The 22,564-nt window shown below is 46.1% G+C and overlaps 1 protein-coding gene across 2 annotated transcripts in view; it reads right to left on the bottom strand.

The window, feature by feature from the left end:
• LOC146171621 (uncharacterized) overlaps window positions 1–9,638 on the bottom strand; it is a 79,750-nt gene extending 70,112 nt beyond the window's left edge. For both annotated transcript variants that reach the window (XM_084586402.1, XM_084586401.1), the window contains exon 1: window positions 9,493–9,638. The gene's annotated coding sequence lies outside the window, so the exon portion shown is untranslated. The remainder of the gene's footprint in view (window positions 1–9,492) is intronic.
• Between the last annotated feature and the right edge of the window lie 12,926 nt (window positions 9,639–22,564).

Here is a 22,564-nt window from a genome sequence, read left to right as displayed (position 1 = left end):
ATGACCTAGACCTACAAGATTCCCCGGAGACGGTGGCCAGAGACCTAATATCAGGAACACATACTGTGTTAGCCGCACGTCGTATGGGGAACAGAGGCACTTTTCTCATCACATTACAGGGACCAGATACTCTACCGGACAGATTTTACTACAACGGCCGCATAGTGCGACCAAAAACGTACAAACCTAGACCGGTTCACTGTTACAGGTGCTACAGAGAAGCCCATATGCAGAAATCTTGTCCATATGGAGTTAACCCCGAATACATAACTGAATCTGGAGAAGCGAAATTCAAATGCGGCCTATGCAAACCTGATGATCACGATATCACTTCATCTCAGTGTCTGACAAAAAAGCGAAAGCTCGAGTTAGCAAGGGCTGGACGACATAAACAATATGCACCGTTAATGGTTAAAAACAGATTTGCAACTCTGGCCGAAGAGCTGTTTGATGACCCGCTAGAAGAAGAAGAGCCTGTTGAGGTGGTTGCACAGAACAGTGCATCTTTTGCTTCTACGCTAAAACATGGACGACGCACAAAACGGAGCACAGTGGCATTCACTACTGATGATTTTCCGGACCTTACAGAGTGCACAAGCCAGCAGGATGCAATAGAAAAAGAAATTGCGATGCTTTCAGTACAAATTGCACAGCTGCGACAAAAGAAAGCACATATAGCCCAACGACGAAAGGAGAGCTCAGAAAAACAGAAAGAAACGCTTGCAGGCAGTACGACAGCAAGGTTAGTGGATGCTCCGAATTGTAAACCTGCCGATAACATACCTATTTGGAAGGCGGTACTGGACACACTTACGCAACTGACACACCTCATTCAGAGCAGCTTACATCATGGATAGAAGTAGCCGAAACAAGTGGCAACAGATTACACAATGGAACTGCAGAGGGCTCTCTAATAAAGTTGGGGAAATAAATACAAAATTATTGTACGGCAAGCTACATTAATGGGCGTTCTTGATACAGGAGCACAATAGGTTATATTCAATAACAGGATATATAGGGTACCAGTGTCCTTCTATCCCTGATAAACGAGCAAGAGCAGAGGCCGAAACACCAGGAAAAGCTGCCGTTTATATTAGGGCCAACATTCCCCAAACGCAACTTGACTTGAGCAAGTGGTGCAACACTCAGCAGGAAGTAGTTGCTGTACTCACGCGTCCGAACAAAACGCCCCTTATATTAGTGTCCGTGTACGCTCGGCCAAGAAACGCAGTACTTAATCTTGGATGGGTTAAGCATATTCGCCATTCATACCCTGGAATTGCGATACTAATCGGTGGAGATTTTAACGCTCCGCACACCGTATGGGGATATGATTATGATTCTAAAAGGGGTGATCAAGTTCATACCGCCTTCACAGAAATGGAATTTACACTGCTAAATCATCCAGGAGTCGCAACACTACCTACAACACAAACACGCTCACCAGACTTGACGTGGTGGAAGGGCCCTGGTGCACCACAATGGCAGGCGGAATTAGATGCGTGGGGTAGTGACCATGTCCCCATTAGTATTGGTCTTAATTTGGGACATATGAAGAAAATTTGAAAGAAAGCGTCTGTTACACATTGGGATGGTGTACGGCAGGATGCTCGAACGCATTCAGTTAGCCCGAATACTCTCGTTACCACCCTTCAAACGGTACTCAAGGATCACACCAATACAACTACAGTGAACGAAGATCAGCCAACTCCCGACCTGCACCTACTAAAACTTTGGGCACGCCGAAAGCGGGCCGAGATACAGGCTGGTCGCCATCCTGAAGACGTGCAAAGAAGAATTGAGGTAAACAGAGTGACGGCACAGGCACGCCGGTATGAAAAACAGCTGGCTCATAGGAGATGGGATGAGTGGTGCAGTCGTTTGGGCTCAGGAACGACTAACAAGGCCCTCTGGAGGACTTTCCATGGCATGGAAAAGAGGCGGCAGGTTAAAGATCATGCAGAAAGTATTAGACTCGCATTACAGCTTACACCAGAGGAGTTTGCAGATCAGGCTGCTGTCCTTTTCTTCCCGAACCGCGCACATTATCCAGCGCCTTCACCGACAGTGGATGCGGTTGATAAAACAGGAATAACATTACCATTTACCAAATTGGAGTTATTGGCTGCTATAGAAGAAGCGAATGGTAAAACTGCGCCTGGACATGACGATATTCCTTATGAAGTATTCAAGAATTTAGAAGGAGCCGCAGTTGACGGCTTGTTGGATGTGGTAAATGAGGTATGGCAAGGAGGAGACATTCCACTCGGCTGGAAACACTCGGTGGTGGTAACAATACCAAAGGCTGGGAAACCTCCCACAAGTCTAGAATATTTGCGGCCTATCTCGCTAACACCCACAATTTGCAAAATATATGAAAAGATGATAGCCACCCGCCTGTCATGGTGGTTGGAAAGTAATAAAAAATACCATGCTCGCCAAATTGGGTTCCGAACAAACCTTGGGACAGAAAATGGACTGGCTGTGCTCGCTGAAGAGGTCATACACGTGTCGCCTTATAGCCACCTAGTGCGCACTGTAGTGGCTACCGACATGGTGAAGGCATACGACAACGTGTTACATGCCAAGATTCTTAGCAACATGGAATGTATGGGCATTCCCTTGCAGGTCATAAAAGCAGTACATAATCTGCTTAAGGACAGGACGTTTTCTATCCGGATAAACGGAAAACAAATTGGCAATTACACCTCGAACAGAGGCGTGCCACAAGGGTCAGTGTTAGCACCTTTATTATTTAATATCGCACTGATCCCATTGGCGTCGAAATTAGCTAAAATACCAGAAGTGGGGTTCATGATATACGCAGATGATGTCACGATTTGGTCTGTTCATAAACAAATTGAGAGACAGAATCGGCATCTGCAAGAGGCTTTAAATACCATAGATGAGCACGTGCAAAGTGCAGGCCTGGAATTATCACCTCAAAAGTCCAGTTACATTCATGTTGCCAACAAGAATGGAAGAAAACAATTGGCAACGCAAAGAGTCTCCCTAAAGATTGGAAATCAGGCATTGGAAGAGGTGGACGAGTTGAGAGTTCTTGGCCTAGAAATACACAAATCCGGCAAAGGAACACAATGGCTTCATAAGGTGAAAAAAGTAGCTGCGACTTCCTTAAACTTGATAAAACGCATTTCGTCTAGGGGAGGAGGAGCTCGAGCGGACATGGCAAGACGTCTTGTACAATCAGTGTTACAGCCGAGGATACTATACCAGGCCCAATTCCAAAGACTCACGAGGCGGCAATGGGCAAAATTGGAAACAATAAATAGAAACGCAATGCGCACTATCACGGCCTTACCAAAATTTACCCCTATCCCTATTCTCCAAGAGTTTGCACAGATAAATGCGTTGACAGAATTAATTGAACAACGAGAGGCAACAAGGGATATGAAGCGAAAGTACGTTACGCCCTTAACATCCTTGTACAACGAAGTGGCAGTTCGAACACCACCAATGGCTGACCCCCCTCCGTGGGAATTCACTACTATCACGACAAACAAGACCACTCGGCTTCGTCGCAAAGAAAAGCTGGCATCTCGACCTCTGGTTGATGCACTTCCAGGTACCTTAATTGCATATACGGACGCATCAATTATAGAAAATGGCGGTAGAATAGCAGCTTCTAGTCCAACACACAGGGAACTAAAGGTACATAAAGAATATCTTTTAGAATACCCGGACCCGCTTGTGATGGAACTCTATGCAATCCGCGATGCTATGGAGGCCATAAATAAAATAGATTCGATAACAGAAGCCCACATCTATACAGACTCCTTAGCCGCCATAAAACAACTGAAGAAAGTGACGAAGACGCTATGTGTTACCCAGGAAATCCACGCACTCAATAAAAAAACAAAGATAAGCATCCAGATACATTGGACACAAGACAATGCTGAGAACGCTGAGCAGAGAAAAGTTGACCACCTCACACACGAAGTTCCACACACTAATGCGCCCCCCACCAGGCTCCCTTTCGATGCCCGCTCCGCTGTTTCCATTTTAGCATCCTCTTTAAGGAAAAGTACACGTGCCCTCATTCCCCCGTGTACATTCCCACTCCCTCGTAACTTAACGAGATTGGAGGAGGTTTCCCTTAGAAGGATAAGAGCTGGGGCGGCCCTTACCCCGTCGGTTAAATGCCGATGGGAACCGCAAGCTGACATCTGACCCACCACATGCCCAAAGTGTTCCACACCAGCTGCAGAAGTGGATGTTCGCCACCTGCTATGGACTTGTGCAGGGACAAGGGAATCAAGGACACAGATTCTGCGCGAAGTGGGTCTAACCACAACAAGGGAAGAGGACTTTTCTAAATGGCTCACTGACAACGCTAAGAGCGGGAGCCTGCTCCGGTTCCTCGCGGAAAACCATTTACATGAGTTTATATAATATGCCTTATGGCAAGTTTGCGTACAAAAAAAAAAAATTACCAGCGGGTGAGCAAGTACAATTGCTGGGATGAAGCGTTGAGAACCATGAAGCGTCCTTAACGAGCTGGGAGCGTTTTGAAGAGGAGATTCGAAATTGTTTCGGGGATACCACGGCAAAACGGAAATGCGCTGAGCAGACTTTATTCCAGCGAGCCCAAGCGCCTGGTGAAACATGCACAATGTACATAGAAGAGGTCTTAAAACTCTGCAAAGCGGTGGATCCGAGCATGTCCGACGAAGACAGAGTTGGCCACCTCTTAAAGGGCATCGCGGTGGACGTATACAACTTTTTAATTACAAAAGAAAATTAGGATTCTCCCACGGCCGTGATCAAGCACTGTCGTATGTTCGAAACTTTAAAGCTGCGTCGCATAACCCCGAAATTCGGCCGTCTGCCTAACGTGACCACTGTTGCAAGCGTGGTTTGTCCGCGAAGCTGTTGTCGTACTACACAGGCCCATTTATTGTGCTCAAACGCATCAATGAGTTGAACTACGTCGTGTCTCGCCAATGTTCCCAAGGTCGCCCCTCTCGGAAAACACAGGTAGTTCATGTCGCAAGAATGAAGCGCTGCCACTCTCGCTCGGGACTCTGACTGACAGCCCAGGGGCTTCGTCTGCGAAGGGGGAAATGTCAGGCATGCGAACAGAAGAGAACAAAGTGCAAAAAGAGGCTCTCCGGGATAGAAGTGGAAGAAGAGGAAGCTATCAGGCTAAGGCGCAGAACCATTCTGTAAATAAACCTTAACAATATAGAATATTACCGTAAGTAGCTTTTCAGGGGCCATTTAAAGGTGCACAGACGCCGAATTAAAAGGATGTGGAAACCTTTTTGTGCGCGCGCTTGCGTGTGTGAAGATCGTCACACTAGAGTATAAAACTCACAAAAATTATAGATTTTTTCATCCCATTTTGAACACTCGCTCTTGCATTCTCGACCCATCGCTAGCTCATTGCCTGTGACCTAAATTCACTTGAAAAAAACATGATCAGGCATTTGTGACGTCATTGCAGTTTTTCGACGGAAGAGACAGCCCGACCTTTCACAGCCTTGCTGTCGCTTGTCTTGTCCTTCATTGCGCGTACCAGTGTGGCACCATTCTAACGACACTTTAGCCAAAACTGTATTGCTGGCTATTTTTATTCACTAAAACTTGTGAATTCTCTCGCCGATGGTCGGCGGATGGCGTTGTCGGTCACCATAGCCGATGAGACAAGAGTGGCCGGGCGGCGCTGCAGAGTAGCGCTGCTCGTGGATGTAGGACTCGACGTTCTTACAAAAAAACACGAATTTATCCTAACGACTGACTGCTATAGTCGTAGCAGCATGCTTGCGCGAGAGCAGAGGTTTCGGCACCGGCGTCTCCCGTGGAGGCGCTAGCCGACAAATTCCGCTGCTGGATGCCTGTCTGCCCTACTCGCCACTAGGCCTATAGTCGTTGTCGCCGGACGGCATTCGGAAACGGGTCAACGGTGAAAGTAATTCCTCACAGCTTTACTACGAAGTCCACCTCTCAGTAAAATAGGCTGGATAAGGCATGTGTTCGGAGACCGTCCTGAAACGATCTGATTTGCCGTGCACAAGTACCGCCGACGGCCGAATTCAGCATTGTGCGACGGACACCGACGCCTCATGGTGATTGTACGCGTGTCCTGTAATGGAAGCAATAGTCGATTACAGTAATTATAGCAATACTATAGGGCACTCGTATGAAGCGATGCATGCTGGGTATTCCACCATATATTTGACAGCAGACGGCGTGCAGCGATGCTAGGCTGAATTGAACGAGTGTCTTGTCGTTTTCGATGCTCCAGGAATCAAACACGCGGCTGTTGTCTCAGATTTCTGAGGAACGGATGCGTCAATGCTGTGCCCGAAAAATCGGGCGAGCTATGAAGAAATGCCAAGCAGTGCGGCGCGGACCCGTTTAAGCAACGCGCGCATGACTCACTGCACTATGCGTCTGGACCTATTGCCGCCCATCGATATCGCAGACATTCATGATTTCTAGTCCTGGCAACTAGTTTGATACTTACCGGATTGGCGTTGACCTGACGTCTGCTGGCCCGTGCGAGCCATTCTTGTCTGCGTCGCAAGAGGGACTTTTTGTTTTCTCGAACTCATGCAGGCGCATTTTTTGAATAGTGATAAACCCACAGTCCGCCTGTCCGATCGCGCCAGCATCGTTTGCGGTCATTACGCACGCTGTAAAAATCCACCGTTGTTTTTAAGGTGAAGTTATCGGCAGCTCATGCTGCCAGAATTTTGCCGTAAAAAAATTGTGGCCTCTACACTCCTAGTATACGGTATGTATCCTGTTCATATAACAATAACCCGAGAAAAAACTAGACACCGCATTTCTATCACACAGTACTTTGTGGTAAATTAAACGAAGGCCCGTAAAGTTTACGCTACACTGTTTTCATAATTTCTAGCTTTTCTGCCGTAAAATACACACTGGGGTGTGAAATGTTCATTGCACAATTTTCTCATTTTTGCATCAATACACTGTAAAATAGATGGTAGCTGCAAAATTAATGCAGAAATGTTTTCATATTTTCTAACCTCTACGCTGTAACATATCTACTGTTGGTGTGAGACCTGCAGAGCAATTTCTCTTTTTAAAAGCTTTGCAATAAATATATTTGCACTGTGAGGAGGAGAAGGAGAAAAGGAGGGCGGCAAGCAAATCTGCACTTCAGACAGCCATCTAACCATGCAATTGAAGAGGCACTGTTGAAGAATACAGATCAGCTTGTGTGGTTCATTTGGCATAGGAAACCATTTCGATGTACAATGCTCATGTTATTTAAACGTACCGTTTAGTTCAATGTGACTTAAACAGCAGCAAAAGCTGCTGCTTTGTAATAAGCAGGCATTCATATCACAGATGCCTGATTTGGTGGGCATGGAGCAAAGCAATTGGAAATTAAAAACCACAGCATACACAGGACAGAGGGAGGTGATGACACCGTGCGGTAACAGCAAGGCGATGTCTGCTCGATTTTTAATTTTCAAATGTTTCACCAACTAGCCTACCTATGTACGCCCAAATTTATGGGCAAAGCAACTGATTTCTGTTCGCTCAAACGAAATTGGAGGGCACGAAAACCGTGGCAACGTTTATTAGTTAGCCGCAATCACGGATTTCGCCGGGGTCTATCTGAAGCCGCTCACTCTCTCTTTCTTCGTGAACTTGAAGCGGAGAAAGAGAAGGTGGCTACGCGCGCGTCTCAGCATTGAGGAGGTGGAGCAGCCGCGGAGCTGTAGTAGAAGCTTCTCTCTTTCTCTGTCCATCCATCTCTCTGTGAACTTGAGAGGAGGAAGGGAAAGTGGTGACGCCTACATCCCGCGATCTAACACTGAGGGCGGAGGGGCGGAGCAACAGCATGATGCGACCAGTTAGAGAGTACGATAGTGAGAGAGGGGTGTGTCAGTTGCGGAGGTGGCGGCCGTCCCAGGACAGTGTTGCACAAGCGTGTGTGCGTTTGCTTCGCGTCGCAATGGACGAAGCCGGTCCCTCTGGCATTACGGCGCAGGTTCGCCGGGCTCGACGTGCCGAAGCACAACGATTACGAAGGCAGCGGGAACGTGAGTCGACTGAATCTGGTGTTGCAGCTAAACGGTGCAAGAATTTAGAAGCACGAAGAACCGGGAAACGTGCCGAGCGCGCTCACAAAACGGCTCAAGACACTGAGCGTCGGCGTGAAATGGATGCCGAAGCGAAGAGGAAGAAACGTGCGGTAGAAACTCCAGGGCAACGGGATGCTCTACTGCAAGCGAAGGCATGTTGCCAGAAAGGTACACGCCGCTTAGAGGCTCGCAAAAAATCAAGCTGCGACAAGGATATTTAAACGCGATTTTCTTGGCCACCGAGCAACCGCCGGCGCTGTTTGTCTTTGTGACTGCTGGCCACCTCTTGCGTGAGCTGAGGGAAGATTTTGGAGAGAGTGTAAATGGCTGAAGTGTATGCATGAGAGGTATAGCGGGGATAAGCGGTGCTATGCACCTACTTCATATTTGATTAAGTATTCAAATCGGCCGTATTTTTTTTTTTTTTGCGATGCACGAGCCATTCCACTTTTGAAGATCACAAAAGGAAAACAAAAACGTAGCTGGACAGTAAATTGTACAATGAGAGTTTTTGGTACATTCTGAGATAAAATTATTCAAGGAAAGAAAAATATAGCTGAGGAGTACAGTATTCAACATACGACCGTATGCAAAATGCAACAATATGCAATATGCTTCGCTACCTAACATTAGCGATTATTTAGCCAGCGATAGCCAAACCAACACCCAGTATAGATATCACATGCATATAAGGCGTTCGTGTAGGAACAAGTCATGAGAGCTAATGCGGCAGCCGCATTTCGATATTGGGGAGAAAACATGCTCGCATGAACAAAATGTTTTCGATGTCTCTCTATATATATAAATAGAGTCCCTGCAAAAGCCCCTTTTCAGCTTCGGAGAGCCAACACAAACCAGGACAGAAGTTTGTCTTCGGGTTATGGGACAACACAGGCGAGCAAGCTAGTTTAAAAAACAACAACAACAAAAAAAAAAAAAAAAATAGCGCGACGAAACGCTACCGAAACCGCGAACACACGTGAAAATAAACCCTTCTAACGCTGCTGGCACACCATTCACTGGGCACAACTATCCGGCAGTTAAAAACAGCAAACTCAAAGAAGTAAACAGCTTTGCACAATTCTAGTTCGAGAACAATTTCAACAATGGCAAGCGATATTCGCACAATGTGAACTTTCAACTAACGCGCACGGGTACAAATGGATTTTGCACTGTAACATTATGAGCAAAATAATTTTGCGTAGCAAGTCTACGCACACCTAAGCAGAAAAAAGAAATGTATATAGTGGCGCAACCCCAAAGCAAGAAAAAATGTTCGTGGCGTAGTGCACAAGTGATGCGAATAAGCCAGGGAGACGAAATGGTTTTTTTACAGTTCACGAGCACGCACTACCATTCCGATGCGACTACGAGCAATTCAGTTTGTCAAAACATTGCGACGTACCTGCAGGTGGCGAAAAAAACGTGGACTTTAAATCAGCGCCGTCAATGCAGACTGCCTTGTCAAAATGGCGCCACCAACGACTGTATTTGGCGGGCACGTTCTCGTTGCGCTGCTCTGCGCAAATGCCAATGCGCATGCCTGAAGGCTGACGCGAGTCACGCGAAGCCGTCGGCGATGTGGCCGTGGGAGCGCGCCGAGCGGAAGCGAGCAGATACGGTTGCGTCTGCTGCTGGCGCGCGCGGTTTCGTTTTCTCAAACAGCGCGTTCATGGCTTCATTTGGGAGAAACAAAACGCTGCTTTATTTACCGGTTGCAGAAAAGAGGGATCCGTCGCTGTGTGGCGACCGTAACCTTATCGCAGGTTTTAGCACAGCTTAGGCTGGTACATCTACATCTACAAATGCGCTCCGCTGAAACAATGCGCTGTGTTTTTTGTTTTATTTTTTTTTCGCACCGCACAGGAGAGGCGGTATGGGGTAACCACGACTTAACAGTTCAGTGATGCCCCTGGGGCAAACGCTCGGCATTCGGCGATCATTTAAGGCTCGCACGTCGGTGCCGCGCGGCATCATCAAAAGTCCGGTTCTTCACCTCCGTCCATGTGTGTAGCGCTGTTTGTTTTCATTATGTCTTTTCACCGTTTGCTTAAATTGGTTCCTTATAATCAGCTCTAGAGTTCGTTTTCTTTCCGCTCCTTAAATACATTTACAGTGCTCGTGTTAAGAAGCAACTTCTTTTAACAAAGCGGCCGCGTTTCGATGAAGGCGATATGCAATGTTTTCATGTTCAGTCCAGGTGGTCTAAATTTAACAGGACATCTTTTTCGTCCTCTCAGTAGTTCTTAATCAAACTCAAATTTGGCGGTAGGCCGCCAATTTGGGGGGAGGGTCAAGTTCATATTGAGGGTGGGCTAGCTAGGTCGGGTTTGAGGTGGGCCACATAAATTCTGAGAGTGGAGGTGTTTCTAGGAGGGACCTCAATGCACTCTTATACCATGCATTGCTGTCCTTCAAGGCCACTGCTAAATTTTGTATTACTGTCGGCGTTGCATGCCTACTTACCCCCCACAGAGTTCAGCTGTAGGCTCATGTTACATTGTCATTCGCGAAACCACGATAGGTAGATGCGCTCTCGTACTAAAAAACGGAAGGGGCGCATAATAGCTTGCAGTCACGAATACAAATTTACGAATAACGCTAACTCATCCATGACTCACCGAATCTATAAAAACTGCAATTACTGCAGATATATACGTTCGAAATTCGCCTTTCTTTTCTTCAGACGAAGGCCGATCCCGCGGCCGAAACGCCAATACAAGGTATTTTCCTTCGCTAGGTCTGTCGAACGTGGTCTCACCCAAGCCCATATAATCCCCCTTTCTTTCCTATATATTCATGTTTATTGTCATTGTACTTATCTGTTCGAGGCACATCGGCCCCGTATACAAAACCTGTAAGTAGGCATGACAAAATGTGGAACCAAATACGCTTTTACCCTCAGAGGGCCCTACGACACGACTTTTGCGGACCGCACTAGGCCCGTCAAGGTCATTTGAAGCTGCTCCTCATTTCTAAAGCTTCCCTCCTTCTCTTCCTCAATTCATTTTGGAGGCGTGCGGCACAATATACAATCATCGTACCGTATTTTTCGTTTACGGCGATGCCATCGCACTTTTTACGGCATTTTGGGCGTAAATATAGCGGTCATTTTTTACATGCAGAAAAAGCTGTCTGGAAGTGCGGTGCTGCGTCATCTCCCGCCAACAACAACAACACGGCGGATTACTCAGCATGCATCGTTTAATGCAAGCTCCCTATACTCGATGGTGTTTTCAACCGCTAAAAATGGTGAAGTTTCTCTACAGTCACCGAATCTGCACATGAAAGAGGCGCTCAAAACAGTGCACGAAACCTGTACAAACAATCCGTTAGCAATTTCGCGCCTCCTCCATAGTCAAAACAAGTTTAGACTAAAGGGAGGCCTGTCCGCTATTTCATTTTTTCCAGCATCTAGAATGGCACAAGAATTTAGGTGAAATTGAACGAAGCGAGTGGTTCCTGACAACAGCGCTGCATCGGGCAATCGCTTTCGCGGTGCCAAACGGTGTTGCCCACTTGTCAGAAAGCCATTTGTGGCAGCTGTTGGCGGGCACGCCCGACACGTTTCCGGAGTTGTTGGCGCGGTGTGACAGGATCGCCAATATGATGCCAACATCATGTTGGCGGACCGCAGTTCACGAACTGATTCCGCGATACGACTCCGCCATGAGAGACAAGCATGATAAGCAGACGACGCGCCAACTCGTTGACATCACGGGTTTTGTTCCACGTGACATTTCTATTTTATGCCTTCTAATTTAAGTTAAAATCTGGACACTGCGTACCAAAACTGAGATTGCCGCGTAACAATGATACGATAAATATAGAATGCATTTCTCGCTCCTGACACCGTGTTCTGCACATACAGAATCACGACGCGCTGTTTACTACGCAATGGTACAGCACAAATGTTGGTGTCACTACACCGTTAAGACGTTACGTTCCAAAATGATTCATGGTATTTGAAACAACTAGTCCAGGGCTATGCACAGATTCCACCACCAATGGTTACTTAACAGGTACTAAGTCACAGTGGCGTAGCCAGAAATTTTTTTCGAGGGGGGCTGACATTGCTGCTCAGCCTCCTCCGTATCGAGATACCTGTCACCTCTCAACTGCGCCATAAATTCCGCATGCTGGGATGCAAAGATTGCACGGAAGAATAGCGTGCACTGCCTGGAGCTTTCGTTCCATCGACTATCCTGCGCATGCATTGTTTCATACGAAAATCATTCGTTAAATTTAGCAAATGCAAAACTCAAAATTCATCATAACCAGTTTTCCAGCCAAACAATTAACATTAGTTTGAATACGTAGTCTTCCTAATGGGCCCGCAGATGAAATGGTTGCCTGCACTCTCTCCTGTGTGCTTATCAGTTTGATTAAAATGCAGCATCTGCACTCTACCATACTGAAGTGTTACGAACAGACGGGGACTCTAAGCAGTATTGATATAAACAGCGCGAACACGAAAACAAGGGACAAGAAACAAGAAAGCCACAGTACATGCGCTGACTCACAACTAAGCCTAAGCCGTTTACTCCAAGGCCCAGAAAAACAAACACGAAGAAAACGATACAGTCACGTGAAAAACCCCTGGGTTCACCTGCTGCATAAAAATTACTTTAAAAAATCACTTAAAAAAGACACCTCTTTGCTTGAAAGCGCAAGAGACGTCTTGCTGACACACTTATTGTCCGTTGAAATAAAATACGCTTCCACTATCTCTCTCGTTATCTTCTCTTTGTGGCGATATAAAATCTTAACACTGTCAAACTTAGGAGTGCACTTCTTCGTCTCCTTCTTCATTATTTCACATGACTGGCAATGGGATACTAGAAACGTTTTGTCCTTTCCAATTTCCAAGTTGTTACAGTGTTCCTGTAGTCTCTTATTTATACACCGTCCGGTTTGTCCTATATAACTGGCTCCACAAGAGAGTGGAAGCCTATACACAACACCTGTCTTGCATCCAACATAGGGGTTTCTATGTTTCACCCCACATTCTTGCTTCTTCTCTTCTCTTTCCCTTTGAACAGCCGGGCAGATCCTCTTCATCTTGAGCGGGGCGGTCAGTGCGACGTCCACATTATACCTCTTGCCTACATTTTTGAGGCCATGCGAAATCCTGTGCACATACGGTACCACGGCAACCTTCCTCTTCCTCTCACCCATGCTGGGCAGGGATTTCAGTCTGTGCGTTCTTTTAAGGTTCTTCAGTACCCGGCAACTGGCCTCAATAATAACTGACTCGCGATAACCGGCCTTTGCAATTCGCTTCACTTGTCTTTCAAAACTCTTGCCCATGCCGTGGTAACAAGATTTCGTCAACGCACTTAATAAGCAAGTGTTTATCATCCCATTCTTCACTAATTTCGAATGTCCTGAATTGGAGCCTAGCAACGGCTTCATCGATCTCGGGTTGTATTCCCAACAAACATGATCATCACCGAATTGAATCAAAATATCTAAATACTGTAACTGATCGTCCACTGGTTTCTCAACAGTAAATTCCAGGCCAGATCCACACTCAGTAAAAACATCCATAATGTCCTTCATTCTTTGATTGAATCCCTCACGGTCTGTTAATACTAAAAAGTCGTCCACATACCTGAAGGTGGAATAATGCAAGCCCTCCAAGTTATCCTTCAGGTGTCTGTCCACGTACATTAAGAAGATGTCACTCAAGACCGGTGCAACACTCGATCCAATGCATACTCCAGCCTTCTGCGTATATAACTTGTTCTTCCATCCTATGAAGGTGGATTCCAGGTAGAACCTCAAAAGTTCAAGGAAACTTTCAACACTAACACCTGAGGCGTCAATGAAGTCACATTCATTATTGTCTTCTGTAATGCACATTTGTACCCGCTTAAGGAGGCAGTCATGGGGAAGGCTATAATATAAATCCTTGACATCCATGCTGAAGCCGACACAATTTCTTGGGTTGTGTTCTTTGAGGAACACGACAAGGGCTTCAGAGTTAGGTAGCCTTAGAGGGTCTGATAAAGTCAACGAGGAAAGGAGCTTCTGCAAATACTTGGACACCAGGTGCGGCCACGTGCTCTTCTCAGATACGATGGCTCTGAACGGAACATCTGGTTTATGGGTTTTTGCCGAAAAGAATACTTCCAAATGTAGTTGCTTGCATTTCTTCACCTGTTCACGTATCCGTTCAAGCCCCAGATCACCTAGAAGAGCCATAGCCCTCTCTTTTATCTTGGTCGCTTCCATAGGAAACCTTTTGAAATTCTTCTCAACAGCAGCCTCGGCTTTTTCTTGAAACTGATTCTCAGAAAAAATAGTAAAATACCCTTCTTTATCTGATAGTATAACTCTGAGATCTCTTGAGGCCATCCATTTAGCAATATAGTTAATAGGGCACCGTTTCTCCTTTAAACCTTCTTTTGTGTGCTCTAGCACATGCATGCACTCATGGATGCACCGCGACCTTTTAGAATCTTCAACTCTATTTGCAATACAGCTTGACATGGTCACCTGTTCAGCCTCATCAACTCTAGGTTCAAAAGCATGTTTAGGACCCAGCCTCAGCATCTTATCAATACCTAGAGGTATATCTTCATCAGCGAAATTCAATACCTTGCCTTGCTGATCTTTGTTCATCTTCTTCTTCCGTGGAAACAGAGGTAGAACCACCTTCCAAAGGAATTCCGTCAAACTTTCACTCAGGGCACTCCACTCTGTGTACTTGCGAAACGCACGCTGCTTGCTATACATGCACTCACACACGAGTCGTAGACAATCCTTGAAATGGCGGGCCCCAGGCAGCACAACAGCCCGGGCCAATATTGTCAGTGAGTTGGCAGAGATCAGCCCTATGTAGGCCCAGCGCTGCCATCTTATGGCTGGTATTGGTTGTGCCATTCTATAACACGTCCAACACTGGCCCTGAGGATTCCATTGGTAACCAATATTGTTAGTACCTATTTATAATGATAACAACATTGGCCCGTCATATCCGACGCCCTCACAATATCGGTGGTACCATTATACGAGGATGGCAACGATGGGCCTGGATATCCGGCGTATCACCGGTGTTGGCGCTGCCATGAGATAAGGATGGCTATAACGGACAGCATTAGCCGTCAGTCCGGTGATGTTGGCCAATATTCGACATATGCTGGACAATAATGTCAGCTCTGTTACAATGGCCCGCCAATGTCAGATATACACTGGCATACCTTACATATCAACGGTGTTGGCATTGCCCTTTCATAAGGATGGCTATATCGAACAGCGTTAGCCATTACTCCACTGACGTTGGCTATTATATGGCATATGCTGGACAATACTGTTAGTTCTGTTACCATGTCCCGCCAGATGCATTGGCATACATTTTAGTCAACATTGTCTTGTCTATTTCACCTACTGGTCAATATTAGATGCAAATTAGCATGTGGCTGGAAATATTCCGTGGGAAACCGCAGTAGCGTGCTTTTGCGGTTGGCAGGCTCATTTAATACTTGGAGTCGTTAACTGTGCTGTTATAATCGATGTTTTCAAGTTACCTTTGCAATTTTTAATGCTTCGGAAATCTCGTGTTTAAATAGTTATAGTTCCGCGGTGCTGGTTTCCGTCGTGTTTGCTTTAATTCCACCTAGCTGTTGTTGATGTTGCTTGGGATTACACCATGTTCTTTTACACTAGATCTTCATTGACTTAAGCTGGCACTGTAATCAATCCACATGTATACTGTGACGAATTTGGATGAGACCGACGATCGGTCAATGGCATCAAATAAGTTCACCACCGTTTGCTGGTCCGGGCGGCGGCGGCGATAAATAGCTCCACGCCGACCGAGAGATTAGAAAGAATCAAAACGACATGTCATATATCGTGCATAGGCAATGGTTGCTATTTTTTGTATTCTATTCGGCAATGGTCTAGGTTCTTCCATGGCTGCTCCCGTGGCGATTCCTGCTGCTCTGGGTGAAGAGAATTCCAAAAGTTTTAGCAAATTTCTTTGCTCCCGAGTGTATCAGTTTTAACAATAGTGGCTTCAAACAGACGATTACCGCAGGACACGCATGCAGTGCGATGCAATTAATGAGCGATAAGCGTCGGCCTATTAAGGCTCGTACGTGACTCAGATCGACTATGGCGAGCGCGCTTCCATCGAAATACACTTTAAAAATACACTTGGCCGTTCAAGCTATACGAATACGAAGCATCGCAGCACATACTTTCGCTTAAACGATTTAACAATGGTGATCTAAATTAAAGCTGGGTTATTGAGCGGTAAATTAAACGTCGGTCCGCACATGCATGAACGTTCCCACATATGGCAAATCGTATCGACGCTTCCTGCTTCGTTGTCGCTCTAAGAAGTGATGTATTAGAAAAAAAATGGAGAGAAAACACTGCACGTACAATCTCAGTATGAATAATATTAAGGTTATGCTGAAACAAATAACTGGGTTACAGTTTCACTTTTCTTCATCGCACTCGTTCGCACATTTGTTTTTTCTTAAGCGTCCGCTGTTGTTGACGGCACACCGCGCACTTCTGTTCCAGTCCACTGAGGGCACTCACTCGCGCCGAAATATGGACGCTCTGTTCGCTGCTTGCTAGGGTGCATTGAAAACATCACAAACAAAGGAAGAAAAACATTGAGGCACGGCGCCAGCAACAGCGGCGCCGACTTGCCAGAGTGGATGCGTTCTGCAGGTGGGGTTGTCGGGTTACACGCTGTGCGATGCAATCCAAGACGCAGGCCCTGACGCTCCACGTGTGGTTCAAGGTGCACACGGCCGCCGCCCGGGCGGGAATTTACGACGCAGTGCGTCAGCCGCTATACTTTAAGGCTCTATTTCTTTCATATACCTATTTGACATACGTGCAGCTAGCGTAACTGACGTCTTAGGCTTTGCAAGAGTAGACCATTCCATACGTGTAAAATCAAAAATACGACTGCAATGACCATGGCGCATTAATCACTGATGGAATATCGCACACATACGGTACTGGTAAATGCTCTATGATTATCTTGAAACACTCATTCGGCAAACGAGTACGCCAGCTATTTGCTAAACAAGCCACGAATATTCAAATCACTGCAGTGGCAAAAATGATCGCAGAGCCAGCTATAGAGTCGTCCACGGCACGGCGGCGGGCCGGCTTCCACATTTCACAAGAACTTGAAACGCGAAATATATCCACGGGGGGCTTTGTCACACTGAATTTCATAGGAACACAAAATAGCTTCGTGTAGCGGCCAGTATACAAGAGCGGCAGCTAAGCAGAACAACTTTGATTCGACGCCATGCCAAGTGCATGGATAGCATAATTTTAGAATTTCTCGTTTGTTTGTTCTTTTTTTTCGCACAAGTGCGAAAAAAAGAAGTCTGTAACGTTTCTCCGCTTTTATTCACACCCCCAATTTCGCGAATCCGTCGTCATTCACTGCAATACAAAGCTTGCGCTACATATGGCAAGAAGGAATAACTGTAGAGTTCAAAAACTAAATAAAGCAGTCGTTGTTTTACAATTAAGCTTAATTCGGTATCAAAGCTTATTTATTCTCTAACTACCTCCGTGGTGGAACAGTTACAGGCGTGCGCGGGGAAGGTAGTTTTTTTTTTTTTTACAAATATTGTGTATGGAGAGAAGATACCCACATGTAAACTGACTTGTTAGCATTAGAGCGAAAAAAAATGTGAAAGAAAAGACTGGAAACACAAATAAAATACGAAAAGGTACAATGGGTATATTAACAACTGGATTACAATGACACATCTTTGTTTCGCACACGCTCGTTCGCACAGTTTTCCAACGCCTGCTCTCCGTGCTGACGCACCGCACCGCTCAATCCCGTCCTCGCGCACTTCGCACTCCTGTCGTTCCCCGATCGCTCTCTCTCACCGCATGCGATGCGAGCAAGGTCCGAGGTTGTATGCGCGCGTCGAAATCCACGCAGGTGCGCCAAAGCGGTGGACGGGTCGACGCACCACTCAGGGTCCAAGGGGCGGACGGCCGCCGCCCAGGGGAAGGAATTGCGCAGTAATAAAAAGACAAACGCTAACAGACTGGAGACTTCTTTCAAACATTTCCGTGCTCTCACAACAGGTTGCATAGAGAAATGTGCTTTTGCCGCATTTTCCTGGGCAATAAAATATACGCAAGAAACTAAACTGAGAAAGAAACAAGCGCCTAATGAATCGGGCCAACAAACGACTAATCTAGCAGATAGAATGATGCTGACGGTGCGGATATATGAGAAAAAATGTAAGAATCGTATGCAACTAGCTTATAAAGAGGTGGCAAGTCGTGGTACTGAGATGCTTAGCTCAATAATTTTCAACAAACTTGCTTCAAATCCTCATTTCAGGGTGATTGAAATATTCCACTCGATTGAGCACTATTGTATGAAAGCATTTTCGTTGGTATGCTAAAAGTGAGCAAACTATTCGTAGTAGAACACAGCATTCACAAAATACAACTTGAACAGGTTTGGGTGTTGTAAACAAAACAGCTAGGCGCCTCTCCAGGGCGACGACGCGCTTCGCTGCTGGCACAGAGCCCTACATAGATGAGCAGCAACAGCAGCGCATCGTTCAAGGCAGATTCAAGTCCTGTCATCTAGGAAACGCTTGCTAAACGGAGGGTACAAAACCGAGACCATCGATCTGCTGAAAAAGCGATTACTAAAAAGCTCGAAGGATGACGCGACAATCGCTTAGCCGGCATGACGGCGGCAGTTGTATTTTGTTTCAAAGAGGGCGCTCCGTTCTTTCGTCCAACGGCCACTCGTTCGCTCGCCTCGACGTTCGGTGGCACCGCGCACGGAAAATGCTTCTTTCTTCAAGAAATATTCCATGTAAGTTCTCAAATTTTTTCATTCAGGTTTTATAAAGCGTTTGTGTATATTGGAGCAAAATATTGGCCTCTTAGATTGAGCATTTTTTTTAAATTACAAGCGTGGTCTTACATTTCATTGTTGCTGCAGGCTGCGTAAGCCATGTGCTAGGGCGATTTGTCTTCTTTTAGCATATTTCTTACGTTGTTAACTTTTCAAAAGTGGTTCTCAAGTATGCGCGACTTGATTCCGATCATTTTGCAGCTTATTTCAAGTTAAACCGTTGCTGTTTTGCAGAGTACTGATTTCCTAAAGTAAACAACTGCGTAGCATCGTAACCCTAAAAGCCAACTTCGGATATTCACGGCGTTACAGTGGCTGGAACGGCGTATAGCCGTCACTTGGCTCGGCCGCACGGGTTCCCTCGGGTGACCTCGGGCGGAGTCGGTGGAGTCCGGGCAAAAGCATATATTTTCGTGTCTGGTGCGATAAAACGCTAACCGCAAGAGTCGCGCGGCAGCACTATGCGCAGTGAGCTGAGGACCGCTAAAGCATTGCCGCTCGGCGCTGTCGCCCAGGTTCTGGGTTTTTAGAAATCGCTCATGATGCTGGAACCAGCTCGCGAGGCAGCCAATCGCAAAAGGCTTTGGGGTACTCACCTTCGTTTTTTTTTTTTTTTTTTTTGCATGCAAAGTTTGTTTCCCTTGGCCGGTATGAGCGAAAATCCTGCAGACGCTCATTTCGTCTGATCCGTGCATATATGAGCGCATGGAGACGGTTTAGTAAAAGCTTGGTAGGGTAGTATTGCAAAACAAAAAAGGCTAGTGTGGCTAGATATTGCTAATTTTCGAAAGTTGCAGAAAAACGCCACTGCTTTCAATCATGTCTGCATCGCAGTATAGTAGCATGCCGCTGCGCTGGGACCATTTTTTTTTTTTGGGGGGGGGGGGGGGGGGAAGGGGGGAGGGGGGCTCGACGCTTTTCAAGAAATTTCATCAGTGTTGCTGTTTAGTGCAAGAAACTGGATATAGCGTAACTATACTCATTTACTAAACGAAGAGGCGGCGCTAACAAAGCAAGGCTGAAAACGCGTCTCTGTCGCTGAGGTCCTTCGCTCTGTGCGATGTGCACTAGCGGCAGCGACAGGCGTTATCGTCGTCGTCGCGCGATGCATCGCCGGGGATTGTGGCCTATTTTTTTCTTTCTGTATCGTTGCTTCAGCTGCAATAGATCAGTTGCAAAACCTACACGTCAGCTTCCCGGTGCGGCAGACATTCCTGCACAATGGTGGCATAGACTTTGGGGTAATAGTTGGGTACAGTGCTAGCACATCGCCTGACGGGAAGGGTAATTCCCGCACCTCTTGCCCATTCGTCACAGTATCATTCGCGTGCCCATTGTCGCCCCGCTATTACCCTCTCCGGTTAGTGTCCCTTTTCTAAATTTTCTTTCTTCACCCCTAGGGTGACAGTGCGCCCCCCTTTATTCCAGTGTTAAGAATGCCTGAAAACCTTTCTCTGACAATGGCCTGTGCGTGGGGAACTGCATCCCAAGCAGCGTGGACTGTGGTAGATGCATGTACTGCACCTAACTATTATCCCTGAATCAGGTTCTGTCGCCACTGTGCATGAATTCCTGCCTCATAGGGAAGCCAACTTGTAGGTTTTGAAACTGGTCTGTTATAGCATGTCCAGCAGGGCGGGAGCCTTCAGTGTGAGCGCTGGGTGGGCTCAGACAATTTCAGTTCCAGGCCGGGTTCGGGTTTGTAGCATGAGGCCCGGGTCGGGCTCAAAATTTGTGCCCGTGCACACCTCTAGTCGCGTCGGTTGTGTAGCACACGTTTGGCGCCCGTGCATGCTTTTAATTTTGTTCTCCGCACCATGACACTTTGCTCCAGCATCAAGACTGCATGAAACATCAGTATGCATTTTCCGGTCGTTATGCTAACTGATCGCCCCACCGCCCTGGCACAGCTATGTTATACCATGTGTAACATATAGTTGCAATTAGTACTTTTTTTGAGACAGCTTTCAATTGAAATTATATTTTAACTAAACAGAGAAGAGCCGTGGTATGCTTTTATCATGATTTAGAGGCATCGATTTAATGGAGACTTTCTTTCCTTGCATTTAGGGCTCTTTGCTCTATAACGCCCGCAGTCCAGCAGCTCCACTTGTATCATCGCACTGCTTTTGCACAAGCAATCATCTGCCATCAAAGGAGTGCTGCGTGAATGTGAGGCAGACAACATTATCATCATTTTGGTGCTGCATAACCTGTCAACAACTGTGGGAGCCTTGCCATGAAACATGCTGTGTGTAAGGAAGCATTGCCTCGGTAGGTATGACACATTGCCTTTGTTTTGCTTTATATAAAGGCTTTAAAAAAGGCTCTGCTGGCTTTTTTCTATATGATTGCATGCTATATGACTTCTTCTAGCTTTTTAGCTCAAGGCTTACTTGCTCAGAAGTCTTGCCCACAGTATGCAGAAAATAATATCCTTCATGTCCCTGGCAGTGCTTTAATAGCTGGTGCTATATTTCGTTGCTTTATTTCAACAGTATGTGACTATTTCAAGTTGAGGCATGATTGAGTGAACCTGTGGTGTAATAGCACAATAACAGACATAGCTTGCTGAACTGACGAAGTAGTTGTCATTTGCGTAACACGGGAGAGCAGGTGCTTTAAGTGATGGAATATTTAGCATACTTGATTATGCTTGCATTACAAGAATTCGCAGGAAGCCTGTATTGAGGTTTCAGAGAAGAAAACCATTAAGTATTGCTCAGGTTATTTGCCTTCTACTCTCCCTTCATTACTGCTGCCTGCACTGTATGTATTTGTTCATACAGATATGCAGTTACTGACTGCTTGTACATTTCTGGTTGCCTACACTGGCTTCAATCATGTAGATGTAATATTACTTTGATCTAAACCAGGCTATTTACTTTGCTCAAAGTGACAATTATAATTAATTCTCTCCCCAAGCCATTGGGATTTGCCATTAGCTCCCAACTCGCTTTATTCGCAGCTGCAATGAATTTATTCTGTAACCCTAGAGCAAGACATTTGCAGAAAGGAGATCATCATGCAATACTCGTGCAAATTTTGTAAATTTTAGAGGACATTCTGTTTGTTTTTGCATATGCTTCTGTGTTCGGAAAACAGAGCAGACTTGCTTACAGTGCAGGAGGGGTGGGCTGCAAGACAAAAGGAAATTATTAGTGCAGCTGCTCATTCAGGCGTGCATTCCTTGTACATTTATTGCTCTTATATATGTGCACCTTTGCCTGCATGCTTGCCAGGGCTTTCCCCATAATGGGTGGCAGTGATCTTGCCGCCTACCTCTCAGGGGGACTGCCCTTTACCAACTACTTGCCCACAAACCAACTCACCTCCTGGGCTTCAAATTTGTCATACTCAAGGACGATTTTCTGTGTTTGATGTTACCAGTGACGTCACTTAAGATAGGCAGTGTGCATCATTGGTCCATTAGTTTCATTTAGGGATGTTGTCACCCCTTATATTCCCTACTCATATTTCTTTTTCTACATCCCTTTGCAACTGCCAAACGAAATAAGACGTATAAAACTGCCAAACTCCCGCAGTCTCTGAATGCTATGTCAACAACCAAAAAGCTTTTGCATGTCTTAATAAA

Source organism: Amblyomma maculatum, unplaced genomic scaffold (genome assembly GCF_055883805.1).
Source record: "Amblyomma maculatum isolate TAMU_Amacu unplaced genomic scaffold, ASM5588380v1 scaffold_19, whole genome shotgun sequence".
NCBI lineage: Eukaryota > Metazoa > Arthropoda > Arachnida > Ixodida > Ixodidae > Amblyomma > Amblyomma maculatum.
This window is presented reverse-complemented; position numbering and strand designations above follow the sequence as displayed.